The sequence below is a fragment of the Sciurus vulgaris genome, assembly GCF_902686455.1.
Source record: "Sciurus vulgaris genome assembly, chromosome: 7".
Taxonomy (NCBI): domain Eukaryota; kingdom Metazoa; phylum Chordata; class Mammalia; order Rodentia; family Sciuridae; genus Sciurus; species Sciurus vulgaris.
In genome coordinates this window covers 34,416,952-34,429,932 of record NC_136467.1, presented here as the reverse complement: position 1 = coordinate 34,429,932, position 12,981 = coordinate 34,416,952, and the positions used below count along the sequence as shown (strand labels likewise).

The following is a 12,981-nucleotide window of genomic DNA, read 5'->3' as shown; positions in this document are numbered from 1 at the left end:
GTAAATTAAGCAAATATTTTGATTGCAATGTAGCATGAGCTAAGTAGTCTTGTGAGCTAGCTCCCTCCCTCCACTCCCAATAAAAAATTAGTGCTTGGCTTATAACTGTTTAATTCATTGCTCAATGATGCGTAAATAAATAGGGTTTTAGTTAACTGATTTTTACGTATAATAAACAATGCTGTCTTCATCTTAGAATTTTGTGTATCTTTGGTGAACTAACACTCACCTTGGGCTGGAAATACAGCTCAGTGGCGCAGCACCCACCTATCCTGCTGGTGCAAGGCCCTGGGTTTAATCCCAAGCACAGCAAAAACTAAACAAAACAAAGAAACAAACAAAACAACAACAAAAACACCTTCTCATCTTAATGTATTGTTCAAGTTATTCTAAATGTCTGTCCCCTAATAAAAGTGCCATCAACTAAAAGGATAGAACTAAATAGAACCCTCCAAAAAAGGATGGATGTGGAACCTTAAGCAGGTTTTGACTATTCATTTGAGCTCAGTGCTGTCAATTATAACCACCATGCCAAATTAGCCACAGTAGGCATTCCATCAACTAGAGCCAAGGATAGGTTCTAAAAGATGAAAATAGTGTCTAATATCTTATGCCACCAAAACAAAGCAAAACAATAAGGTTATCCAAAAGTTAACTTGGGTGGGGATGGGGAGTCAAACACATGGCAAAGCACTCAAATATAAAGAGAAGTCATCTATAATAAGCATTCAAACAGGAGGGAATGAAAACAATATCTTAATATATGCCATTTTAAAATAGCAATGTAGTATAGTAATATGTGTCATTCTGTATGACAGCTGTATTGTAAGGTTGTAATGTATGTCTCTTGTCTTAACAATGCATATGTAGTTAAAAATTTTTGGTTTTGTAAGCAAGGGTTATAATAAAATTAGTAGTCTCACCCATATGTGTAGGAGTGAACCCAGGAAGGCTCTACCAGTCTTTTTTGTTTTTTTATTTTGAGACAAGATCTTGCAGAGGCTGGTCTTGAATTTGTGATCATCCTGCCTCAACCTCCTGAGTTGCTGGAATTATAGGCATGTGATACCACACCTGGTGCTTTAGAATTTTTAAAATTAAGTGTACATCTTAATTTAGATTTTAATAGCTGTTTTATGTTTGTTTGTTTATTTTTTCACTACTGGGGAGAGAACCCAGGGGTTCTCACTTGCTGTGCAAGTGCTCTACTGCTAAGCTGCATCTTCAGTCATTTTTACATTTATTTGAGGCATGGTCTTGCTAAGTTGCTACAACTGACCTCAAACTTGCAATCCGCTTGCTTCAGTCACCTAAGTAGTTGGGATCACAGCTGTGCATCACCACTCCCAGTTTGCTATCTCTTTTAAATGTTCAATCTGCTGGTAAAAGATAAGGAAAGATTTCATCAAAACCTAGGTAAGTCCGGGGGATGTAGCTCAGAGCTCTATAGAGCACTTGCCTACCATGTGCCAGGCCATGGTGTTCGATCTCCAGCACAAACAATAAAACCTAGATAATAGGATAGGAAATAGAAAGTCAATTGTGTAATATAATAGAGATGGCTTCTGTAGAACTTCAGGAGATTCAGAAAACCTTATCATGGTGACTGGTTTACCCAGTTGGGAGATAAACATTTTAGGTCAATGAAAGAAAATTAGGATGTTAGAGAGTCTTTCTTTCACACAAAAGCCTCTTAAACTTCTAGAAAAAGATTCAATTAATTTTTGTACTTTTTTTTTTTTTTTGGTACCAGGGATTGAACCCAGAGGTGCTTAAACACTGAGCATCCCTTTTGATTTTGAGACAGGGTCTCACTAAGGTGCATAGGGCCTTGCTAAATTGCTGAGGTTGGCCTTGAACTTATAATCCTCCTGCCTCAGTGTTACAGGTTACTGGGATTACAGGCATGTACCACTACAACTGGTTTACCTGATGGTTTTAATTGGATAATAATTAGAAGAAAATATCATTAATCATTTAATTCGATAAACTCAGTTAAATGAATACACATGATTTTTCTAAATAATATTTTATAGTTTTTCATGTATAGGTCATACATAACATATAATTTTATTTAGATGTATTCCTGTTTTGATTTTGTGGTACTTGTATTGAACCCAGGGACACTTAACCATTGAGCTACATTGTCACCTCCATTTACTTTTTATTTTGAGACAGGGTCTTGCTCTTGCCAAGGCTGCCCTCAAATTTATAATCCTCCTACTTCTGCCTCCCTAGTTGCTGGGAGGCAGAGTGATCAGTGAGATCATTCCTCTTTTGGATTTTTTAGATTGGCTTATCTCACTTAACATGATATTCTCCAATTTCATCCATTTGCCTGCAAATGCCATAATTTTATTATTCTTTATAGCTGAGTAATATTCCATTGTATATATATATATATATACCACAGTTTCCTTATCCATTCATCAATTGAAGGGCATCTAGGTTGGTTCCATAGTCTGGCTATTGTGAATTGAGCCGCTATGAACATTGATGTGGCTGTATCTCTGTAGTATGCTGATTTTAAGTCCTTTGGGTATAGGCCGAGGAGTGGGATAGCTGGGTCAAATGGTAGGTCCATTCCAAGTTTTCTAAGGAATCTCCACACTGCTTTCCAGAGTGGCTGCACTAATTTGCAGTCCCACTAGCAATGTATGAGTGTACCTTTTTCCCCACATCCTTGCCAACACCTATTGTTGCTCGTATTCTTGATAATGACCATTCTAATTGGGGTGAGATGAAATCTTAGTGTAGTTTTGATTTGCATTTCTCTTATTACTAAAGATGTTGAACATTTTTTCATATATCTGTTGATTGCTTGTACATCTTCTGTGAAGTGTCTGTTCATTTCCTTAGCCCATTTGTTGATTGGACTATTTGTATTCTTGGTGTAGAGTTTTTTGAGTTCTTTATATATTCTGGAAATTAGTGCTCTATCTGAAGTATGAGTGGCAAAGATATTCTCCCACTGTGTAGGCTCTCTCTTCGCATTGCTGATAGTTTCCTTTGCTGAGAGAAAGCTATTTAGTTTGAATCTATCCCAGTTATTGATTCTTGCTTTTATTTCTTGTGCTATGGGAGTCCTGTTAAGGAAGTCTGAGCCTAAGCCAACAAGGTGAAGATTTGGACCTACTTTTTCTTCTATAAGATGCAGGGTCTCTGATCTGATTTCAAGGTCCTTGATCCATTGTGAATTGAGTTTTGTGCAGGGTGAGAGATAGGGGTTTAGTTTTATTCTGTTGCATATGGATTTCCAGTTTTCCCAGCACCATTTGTTGAAGAGGCTATCTTTTCTCCATTGAATATTTTTGTCTAGTATGAGAAAATTGTATTTATTTGGGTTTGTGTCCATGTCCTCTATTCTGTACCATTGATCTACCTGTCTATTTTGGTGCCAATACCATGCCGTTTTTGTTACTATTGCTTTATAGTATAGTTGAAGATATAGTATTGCAATACCCCCTGTTTCATTCTTCCTGCTAAGGATTGCTTTAGCTATTCTGGGTTTCTTATTCTTCCAGATGAATTTCATGATTGCTTGCTCTATTTCTGTGAGGTACGTCATTGGGATTTTAATTGGAATTGCATTGAATCTGTATAGCACTTTTGGTAGTATGGCCATTTTGACAATATTAATTCTGCCTATCCAAGAGAGGGTACAACTTTTCATTTCTATGGTTGTACATGATTTAGATTCACAGCACTCATGTAATCATACATGTACATAGGGTAATGATGTCTGTCTCATTCCACCATCTTTCATACCCCTGCCCCTCACCTCACTCATTTCCCTCTGTATAATCCAAAGTTCCTCCATTCTTCTCTTACCCCCCACACCCCCAACTTATGAATCATCATCCACTTACCAGAGAAAACATTCAGGCTTTGGATTTTGGGAATTGGCTTATTTCACTTAGCATGATATTTTCCAATTTCTTCCATTTACCTGCAAATGCCAATAATTTTATTCTTCTTTATAGCTGAATAATATTCTATTGTGTATATATACCAGAGTTTTGTCATCCATTCATCTATTCATCATCTGGGTTGGTTCCACAATCTTGCTATTGTGAATTGTGTCACTGTAGTATGCTGATTTTAAGTCCTTTGGGTATAAATGGAGGAGTGAGAAAACTGGGTCAAAAGGTGGGTCCATTCCAAATTTTCTGAGGAATTACCATACTGCTTTCCAGAGTGGTTGCATCAATTTGCAACTCCATTCAGCAATGTACAAGTGTGCCTTTTTCCCCACATCCACACCAACATCTATTATTGCTTGTGTTCTTGATAATAACCATTCTAATTAGAGTAAGATGAAATCTTAGGGTACTTTTAATTTGCATTTCTCTAATTACTAAAGATGCTGAACACTTTTTCATATATTTGTTAATCACCTGTGTATCTTCTTCCATATAGAGTCTGCTCAGTTCCTTAGCCTATTTATTGATTGAGTTCTTTGTATTTTTGGTGTAAAGTTTTTTAAGTTCTTTATAAATTTGTGAGATTAGTGCTCTACTTGAAGTGTGTGTGGAAAAGATTTTCTCCCACTCTGTAGGCTTTCTTTTCACATTATTGATTGTTTCCTTTGCTGAGAAAAAGCTTTTCAGTTTGAATTCAACCCATTTGTTGATTCTTCCTTTTATTTCTTGTGATATAGGGGTCTTGCTAAGGAAGTCTGGTCCTAAGCCAACGTGATGGAGATTTGGGTCTACTTTTTCTTCTATTTGGTCTTAAGTCTAATTCCTAGATCCTTGATCCATTTTGAGTTGAGTTTTGTACAGGGTGAGAGTAGGGGTTTAATTTCATTTTATTGCATATGGACTTCCAGTTTTGTCAGCACCATTTGTTGAAGAGGCTATCTTTTCTCCATTGTAAGTTTTTGGCACCTTTATCTAGTATGAGATAATTGTACTTATGTGAGTTTGTCTCTGTGTCTTCTATTCTGTACCATTGGTCTACCTGTCTATTTTTGTGTCAGTACCATGCCATTTTTTTACTATTGCTCTATAGTAGAGTTTGAGGTCTGGTATTATGATATGTCCTGCATCACTCTTCCTGCCCAGGATTGCTTTGGCTATTCTGGGTCTTTTGTTCTTCCAGATGAATTTCATGATTGCTTTCTCTATTTCTATGAGAAATGTCATTGGTATTTTAATTGGAATTGCATTAAATCTGTATAGCACCTTTGGAAGTATGGCCATTTTGATAATATTAATTCTGCCTATCCAAGAACATGGGAGATCTTTTCATCTTCTAATGTCTTCTTCAATTTCTTTCTTCAATGTTTTGTAGTTTTCTTTGTAGAGATATTTCACCTCTTTGATTAGACTGATTCCCAAGTTTTTTTTTTTTTTAAGGTTATTGTGAACAGAGTTGCTTTCTTCATTTCCCTTTCAGATGTTTCATAGTTTATGAATAAAAATGCTTTAGACTTATGTGTGTCAATTTTATATCCTTCTATTTTGCTGAAATCATTTATTAGGTTTAGAAGTTTTCTGGTGGAGTTTTTTGGATCCTCTAAATATAGAATCATGTCATCAGCAAATAGTGACAGTTTGAGTTCTTCTTTTCCTATTCGTATCCCTTTAATTTCTTCAGTCTGTCTAATTGCTCTGGCTAGCATTTCAAGGATGACGTTGAATAGAAGTGGTGAAAGAGGGCATCCTTGTCTTGTTCCAGTTTTTAAAGGGAATGCTTTCAGTTTTTCTCCATTAAGAATGATGTTGGGGGCTGGGGGTATAGTTAGTTGGTAGAGTGCTTGCCTTGCGAGCACAAGGCCCTGGGTTCAATCCCTAGCACTGAAAAAAAAAAAAAAAAAAGAATGATGTTGGCTGTGGGCTTAGCATAAATAGCCTTTACAATGTAGAGGTATATTCCCACTACCCCTATTTTTTCTAGTGTTTTGAGCATGAAGGGGTGTTGTATTTTATTGAATGCTTTGTTTGCATCAATGGAAATAACCATATGATTCTTAACCTTAAGTCTATTGATGTGATGAATTACATGTATTGATTTCTGGATGTTGAACCAACCTTGCATCCCTGAGATGAACTCCACTTGATCGTGGTGCACTATCTTCTTAATATGTTTTTGTATGTGATTTGCCAGAATTTTGTTAAGGATTTTTGCATCTATATTCATCAAAGATATTGGTCTAAAATTTTCTTTCCTTGATGTGTCTTTGTGTAGTTTTGGTATCACAGTGATACTAGCTTCATAGAATGAGTTTGGAAGGGTTCCCTCCTTTTCTATTTCATGGAATACTTTTACGAGTATTGGAATGAGTTCTTTGAAGGTCTTGTACAACTCAGCTGAGAATTCATCTGGTCCTGGGCTTTTCTTGGTTAGTAGACTTTTGATGGCTTCTTTTATTTCATTGCTTGAAATTGATCTGTTTAAATTGCATATGTCCTCCTGGTTCAGTTTGGGATGATCATATGTCTCTAGAGATTTTCAATGTCTTCGATATTTTCTATTGTGGGAGTATAGATTTTTAAAGTAGTTTCTAATTATGTTATGTATTTCAGTGGTGTCTGTTGTGATATTTTCTTTTTAATCACAAATTTTAGTAAATTGAGTTTTCTTTCTCCTTCTCTTTGTTAGTGTGGCTAAGGCTTTATCAATTTTGTTTACTTTTTCAAAGAACCAACTTTTTGTTTTTACAATTTTTTAAATTATTTCTTTAGTTTAAATTTCATTGATTTCAACTCTGATTTTAATTATTTCCTGTCTTCTACTACATTTGGTGTTGATCTGTTCTTCTTTTTCTGGGGCTTTGAGATGTAATATTAGGTCATTTAGTTGTTGATTTTTTATTCTTTTAATGTATAGGCTCAATACAATAAACTTTCCTCTTAGCACTGCTTTCATAGTGTCCCAGAGTTTTGATATGTTGTGTCATTTTTCTGGTTTACTCTAAGAATTTTATCTCCTCCCTGATGTCTTCTGTTATCATTGCATCGTTAAATAGCATATTATTTAGTCTCCAGGTGTTGGAATAGTTTCTGTTTTTTATTTTATCATTGATTTCTAATTTCATTCCATTATGATCTGATAGAATACAAGGTAGTATCTCTATATTTTATCTTTACTAATGGCTGCTTTATGGCATAGCATATAGTCTGTTTTACAAAAGAATCCATGAGCTGCTGAGAAGAAAGTGTATTTGCTCAATGATGGATGAAATACTCTATATACGTCCATTAAGTCTAAATAATTGATTGTATCATTTATTCTATAGTTTCTTTGTTCAGATTTTGTTTGGAGGATCTATCCAGTGGTGAGAGTGGTGTGGTAAGGTCACCCAGTATTATTCCATTGTAGTCTATTTGTTCCGTGGAATTGAGAAGGATTTGTTTGATATACATGGATGCGCAATTGTTTGGGACATAAATATTTACAATCGTTATGTCTTGCTGGTTTATTGTTCTCTTAAGTAGTATGAAATGCCCTTCTTTATCCCTTCTGACTAACTTAGGCTTAAAGTCCACTTTATCTGATATGAGGATGGAGACCCTGGCTTTTTTTTTTTTTTTTTTTTCCAGGAGAATATCACTTTTTTCTAATAAACTCAAAGAACATCAGAACAAATGGCTTAAAGAGGGCACACAAACATTTGTCCAGTACCAAATTCTGAACCAACTCAGTGAACTTCCATACAATTAGAACTCTCTTTTGCTGCCATTCAGAAACATTGAAGCTATTAGGTGAGGCTTTACACTCCAGTTTTACATTTCATACTTTCACTATTGATTACATTTTTATGCTAAAATAACTTGGTCATCAGAACCGATTTTCCATTTCTTCAATTTGATCTTCCTGATTAGACTAATCCGTTAGCAATTCTGCTCTGCTTCAGCACCTCATTGAAACCCTCCCAGAGCTTAACATCACCCTGGTTCTGGGCACATTCCAGAAATTGTTTTATCTCAAAACAGCAAGGGCCACCAAGCTACTGCTGCTGTGCCGCTGTGCTGGCTGGGTTCCCTGAGGCTCCTGGTAGGTGATATTGGGCTTTGAGGTTTCCACAACACTTCTTCCACTGAAGCCCCCTGTGATGGCATGGCCCAGTGTGTGCCCCACAGCAGAGCCCATAGCCACACCCGCTGCAGTGGTCACTATCTGGGCCATCAGACCTGGCTCCCGGGGTGCGGCAGCAGGTGAGCCCACTGCATGTGGCGGGGCTGCAGCTGGTAGTTGAGCTGCTGGTGTGGGCCTGGGTGCAGCTCTCATCTGAGGGGCCGGCTGGCTGTGGGGGCACCACACTTGAGGTGTGGCTCTAGCTTCCACGCAGCATGTGAAGTGCATGGTGACTCGACGTCCAGAATGCCGAAAACTGTTTTTTTACCGAGTTCTTGTCCATGTTATGTTTTCCCCCATCCTTTCGCCTTTAGTCTGTGGATATCTTTTTCTATGAGATGAGTCTCTTGGAGACAGCATATTGTTGGATCTTTCTTTTTAATCCAATCTGCCAGTCTATGTCTTTTGATTAATGAGTTTAGGCCATTAACATTCAGAGTTATTATTGAGATATGATTTGTATTCCCAGTCATTTGGGCTTATTTTTGACTTTTAACTTGACTTAGTTTCCCTTTTGATTATCTTTTTTTTTTTTTTTCCATTTAGTCAACATTTATTGAGCACTTTCCATACACCTGGTACCTGTATCTCAAGAGACTGTTCCCGCACTCTGGGTGATTGATAGAAATAGGTTGCCTAGCTTTGCTAGAGAAGAGGGGATGTCTACCAGTCAAGATTGTGGGTTGCAAACTTTGGCAAAAAAAAAAAAAAAAAAATTATAAGCAGGATTGTAGGCTGTCACAGAATTAGTGAAAGGCTAGAGAAAGAGAGCAGGCAACCAGCACTCCAGGGAAGATCATATGGTAGAAGCTTTAACTCCAACCCCTGATAACTTCAAATGATAAAAGATTAAAACCCTAGAGAGTGTTCACTTGGAACAGCTTAAGTCAGAGATGCTACCCATGGCACCAGGAGCATAAGGGTCATTTCTCCCTTCAAACAATTTCACCAACAGATGTAAAAACGACTCAAATCAACAAGAGGTTGACTGATACACTCAGCAAAAAGATAAGCAAGGTAAAATTTGTAGGTCACCTTTTCAATCTTGCTGTATGTTAATAAAGGAACACAGACTTCAGAAAATTCCTTCAGAGCCCTAGAAACTGGGTGTGTTTTTTTTGACCCAGTAAGTCTGATGTTTTCAATTCTGTGAATATTTCAATGAAACTGACATGTGTGCATTAAAATGGATTGGAAATTATAACCTAGAGCTTATATATATTAACACTAATAATCACTGTATTATAGTTAATTATATAATTATATTTGTACATGATATACTGTATTTAAGTTTTTATAGATGCTCCACATCTGGGATGAAGTTACAAAATGGGTTAATACTGATTTTTTCTTTTAATACACTTAACTCAATAAGCTGCCATGTTCACTTTTACATTATCCTCATTCATGTAAGACTTGACACTATCCGTGAGAGATTAAACTTTGATGTCTTTTCCCAGATCTCCTTTTAAAATATACACTAGAGACGGAGAGGGAGGAAGTATATCCCTTATATCATTTAAATCATCCCTTAAAATTATGGATATTCATCTTTTTAAATTACTAAGAGGAACCAGAAACATATTCCCCCTCTGATTCTTCAATGTGTGGTGAACAAGATGCTCTTCTTAGTAACTGAATTTCCTGGCTAATTTAAAGGCTAAAATTGACACTGGGATTAAGTACACCATACTCAGTTTAACTACAGCTATCCCTAAATCCTAACACCCTCCATCTCTCTCCTGAGTCAAAATCGGCTGCTACTGTGAACTCACACAATAGGTCCTGGTAGCTAATATTTTAACTCATTTACTACGGTGATGGCTTTGAAATAAGTATATGCATTTACTGACTGAATTTTTAATAATTCTAAGGTTGAGCCCATTATTATATTTTTCCGATAAAGAAGTTAAGTCACAATCACATTAAATGTTACTCAAGTAACTTGCACAGTCTTCTGTTAGCAATCATCGGGGCTTGTGAGACTCATCTGAGACTGGGTAAGTCTTTTCTGTGTATAGCAGAACAACTTTATAAACAGACTTGTATGAACACAAGTCCCTACCTCCTCCATCTTTTTAGCTAAAGACCTCAAATTTTCCATCTATAAAATGAGAATCATGCCATCTACTTTGGGGGATATTGGTAAGTCCTTCTCAAATTTCTATCTACAGGATAATCCTAAGGTTTCTATTTTTAAGAAATAGTTTTGTTTTTAACATGGAAATTTTCTTTCTACATTTTTAAAAGGTATTAGAAGGAATGTAGTAAGAATATCCCTTCCCACAATTTCAATCCTATAGTTTCTTAAACAATTAGAGAACATAAAAGTTCTATGTAGAAAGTGTCAAGAAAATTTGATACTTTTTGTGTTATGCTAACTGCTCAGCATAGGTCTCAACCAGATACGCTGAAACAGCAGCAGCCTAAAAGCACCGTACCATGCAACCAAAGGCCATGTTTTTAAAGGGTTAACCAACTCTTCTCAGTGATCCAACCAAACTGAGAGAGGAAAGGAGGGATAAAAACATGGCATGTGAATTCATATAATTCCGAATGAGATCTGGGTTCTCAAAATACTATGAAATCCTGATGGTGTAGACAACTGTCAGGATGCTAAACTTAAGTACATCAGTTCTTCAATTCAGTCAATTTCCAAAACTGATGGTCTTGAAGCAATAGCAGCTTCCTCCCTACAAAGGAAGTTAGAAAACTTGTTTCCTAACAGTAATTTTAAACATGCTCATATTAAAACAAATACAGTATATAAGAAAACAGCTCCAGAACTACCTTTCCTCACCTATATCATTTCCCTTAATCTTCACATCAATAATGTTGTTTACAAATATGCTATATATTTATTATAAGAATACAAAGGCAAAAACACACTGGAATTCAGATCTTCTAACACTTGGTCCAGGGTTGGATTAATTTTCACTACCTGATACTGAAATAAAAAATTAGTCATTACTTTGTTACCCTAAGAATTTGTAATGTATTCCAATTTCTTTCCCCGAAAAAAAGATAAACTATTATTCAATATCCTTAATACACTTAGTCATAAATATAAAAATACAGAAACAAAATACTAAGCATATATTTCTCTTTAATTAACTATATCTCCTAATTAAGTAGTATGTGCAGAGAAAGTTAATTTTTTCCAACTAAAAATACTTCATACTTTGTTCAGCACCTTTGAATAATATGTAGGCACTCACTGAAAAATGTTTTTATTTTATATATAAATAATGGCAGATGTTATATCTATAAATTCTATTTTCTGTAACAATTAGGAACTGTTTTTTTAAAAAAAGAAAAACTACACAACAAAATTTAAAAGATACTGGGATTTCTTTGCTTCTAGATCATTGCTAGGCAGCAGGGAGAGGGAGGGAGCTTGATCTAACAGGAATCACAAATTAGAACTGAGTATTCTCTAAAGCAGAAATAATGTAGTGCCATTTCAAGTAAAGATTATTCAGCTCTCCTGGAATATATCCACAAATACCTGCCAAGAACAGGTAAACCAGGTCAAAATAGCCCAGCATAACTAGGCTTCATCATATTAGGTCATTATGCTCCTTTAAGCTAATAAATCAAAACAAAAAATACTGCAATAAAAATAAGTGATTTTGAGATTGTCATACAAATTCTTAGCTCCTTGTTGTATCCCCCCTACTATAATATAATAAAGGGAACATTTTAGGGCAATGAAAATTTTATTTTATATATCACTGGCCATGAATTTTTGTAATTAGTTATTACATAAATGCTGCCTAGTGCCATTATCCAAAAAGGATGATCATTCTGTCCACAATCCACTTGTGCATTTATAAACAGAATTTTCATGATTTACATACATAAGCACATCTATCAATGAAGACACTACAATGAGGTGTAATCTAACATTCATAATCTGATGCTTTGCAGATAGCAACATTGGAGAAAAGTATTTGTAATCACCTTCCACTTCAGTGACCATATATAAAAATCAATTTAAAATTAAGTTCTAAGTCTCCAAAGGAGATTTTCAAATGTACATATAGAAATGGTTACATAGATTGAGATTTTTAAGAAACATCCTCCATGTCCACATCCTCTTGTAACTGTCGTACCATTTTTTCTTCCAGCTGCTTTCCTTTGCCTGCAAGAGGGGCTCGGATAAGATGTTTTGCTTGACTTCTTTTATATCCTGAACTTTCTGTAGCTCTTTATTTTTCTTCAATCTGTTCATTATAAACTTAGCTTGGGGTTTCTGTTTGATCTCTTCAACTCTCTTCATTGCATCAATAGTTTTATTCCATAGTTCTTGCTGGTATTTGACAGGTTCATTTCTACGTTTTTCAAATTCAAATGAATTATCCACTGTAAGTTCTTTACCAGCTGCTTTCCGGAATGCTTTAGTCCACCTGACCTTGCGAGGATTGCGCTTCTTTTTAAAGTTCTTATGACATTTGGATTTACAAAATCTGAATACTTTGCAATCGTTTTGGACGAACATCATGCCATGGCCGGGGTAGATGGGCCCGGAACAGAAATAACACTTCTCCATATGCATGTTGAACCGCGTGGAAACCCACCGACCAAACGGTGAGCTGGGGAGGAAGTCCCTTTTGATTATCTTTTCCATTAGGGTAGTTCCTCTCTTTGCTGACTTTCATTGTTGTTTTTTATTTCCTCCTCATGGAATCTTTTGCTGAGAATGTTCTATAGTGCAGACTTTCTATTTTGAAATTCTTTTAACTTTTGTTTATCATGGAAGGGTTTTATTTCATCATCAAATCTGAAGGTTAGTTCTGCGTGTATAAGATTCCTGGTTGGCATTCATGTTCTTTCAGAGCTTGAAATATTTGTTCTAGGTCCTTCTTGCTTTTAGTGTCTGGGCTGAGAAATCTGTTG

At 35.8% G+C, this 12,981-nt stretch overlaps 2 pseudogenes across 2 annotated transcripts; both read right to left on the bottom strand.

Moving 5' to 3' along the window:
* Positions 1 to 7,556: 7,556 nt before the first annotated feature.
* LOC306665675 (coiled-coil-helix-coiled-coil-helix domain-containing protein 2-like) lies at positions 7,557 to 8,299 on the bottom strand (annotated as a pseudogene). Its single transcript has one exon. The product of its transcript is annotated as a coiled-coil-helix-coiled-coil-helix domain-containing protein 2-like (transcript).
* A 1,134-nt stretch (positions 8,300 to 9,433) lies between these two features.
* Positions 9,434 to 12,670, bottom strand: LOC306666357 (putative ribosome biogenesis protein RLP24; annotated as a pseudogene). Its single transcript has one exon. The product of its transcript is annotated as a putative ribosome biogenesis protein RLP24 (transcript).
* Between the last annotated feature and the right edge of the window lie 311 nt (positions 12,671 to 12,981).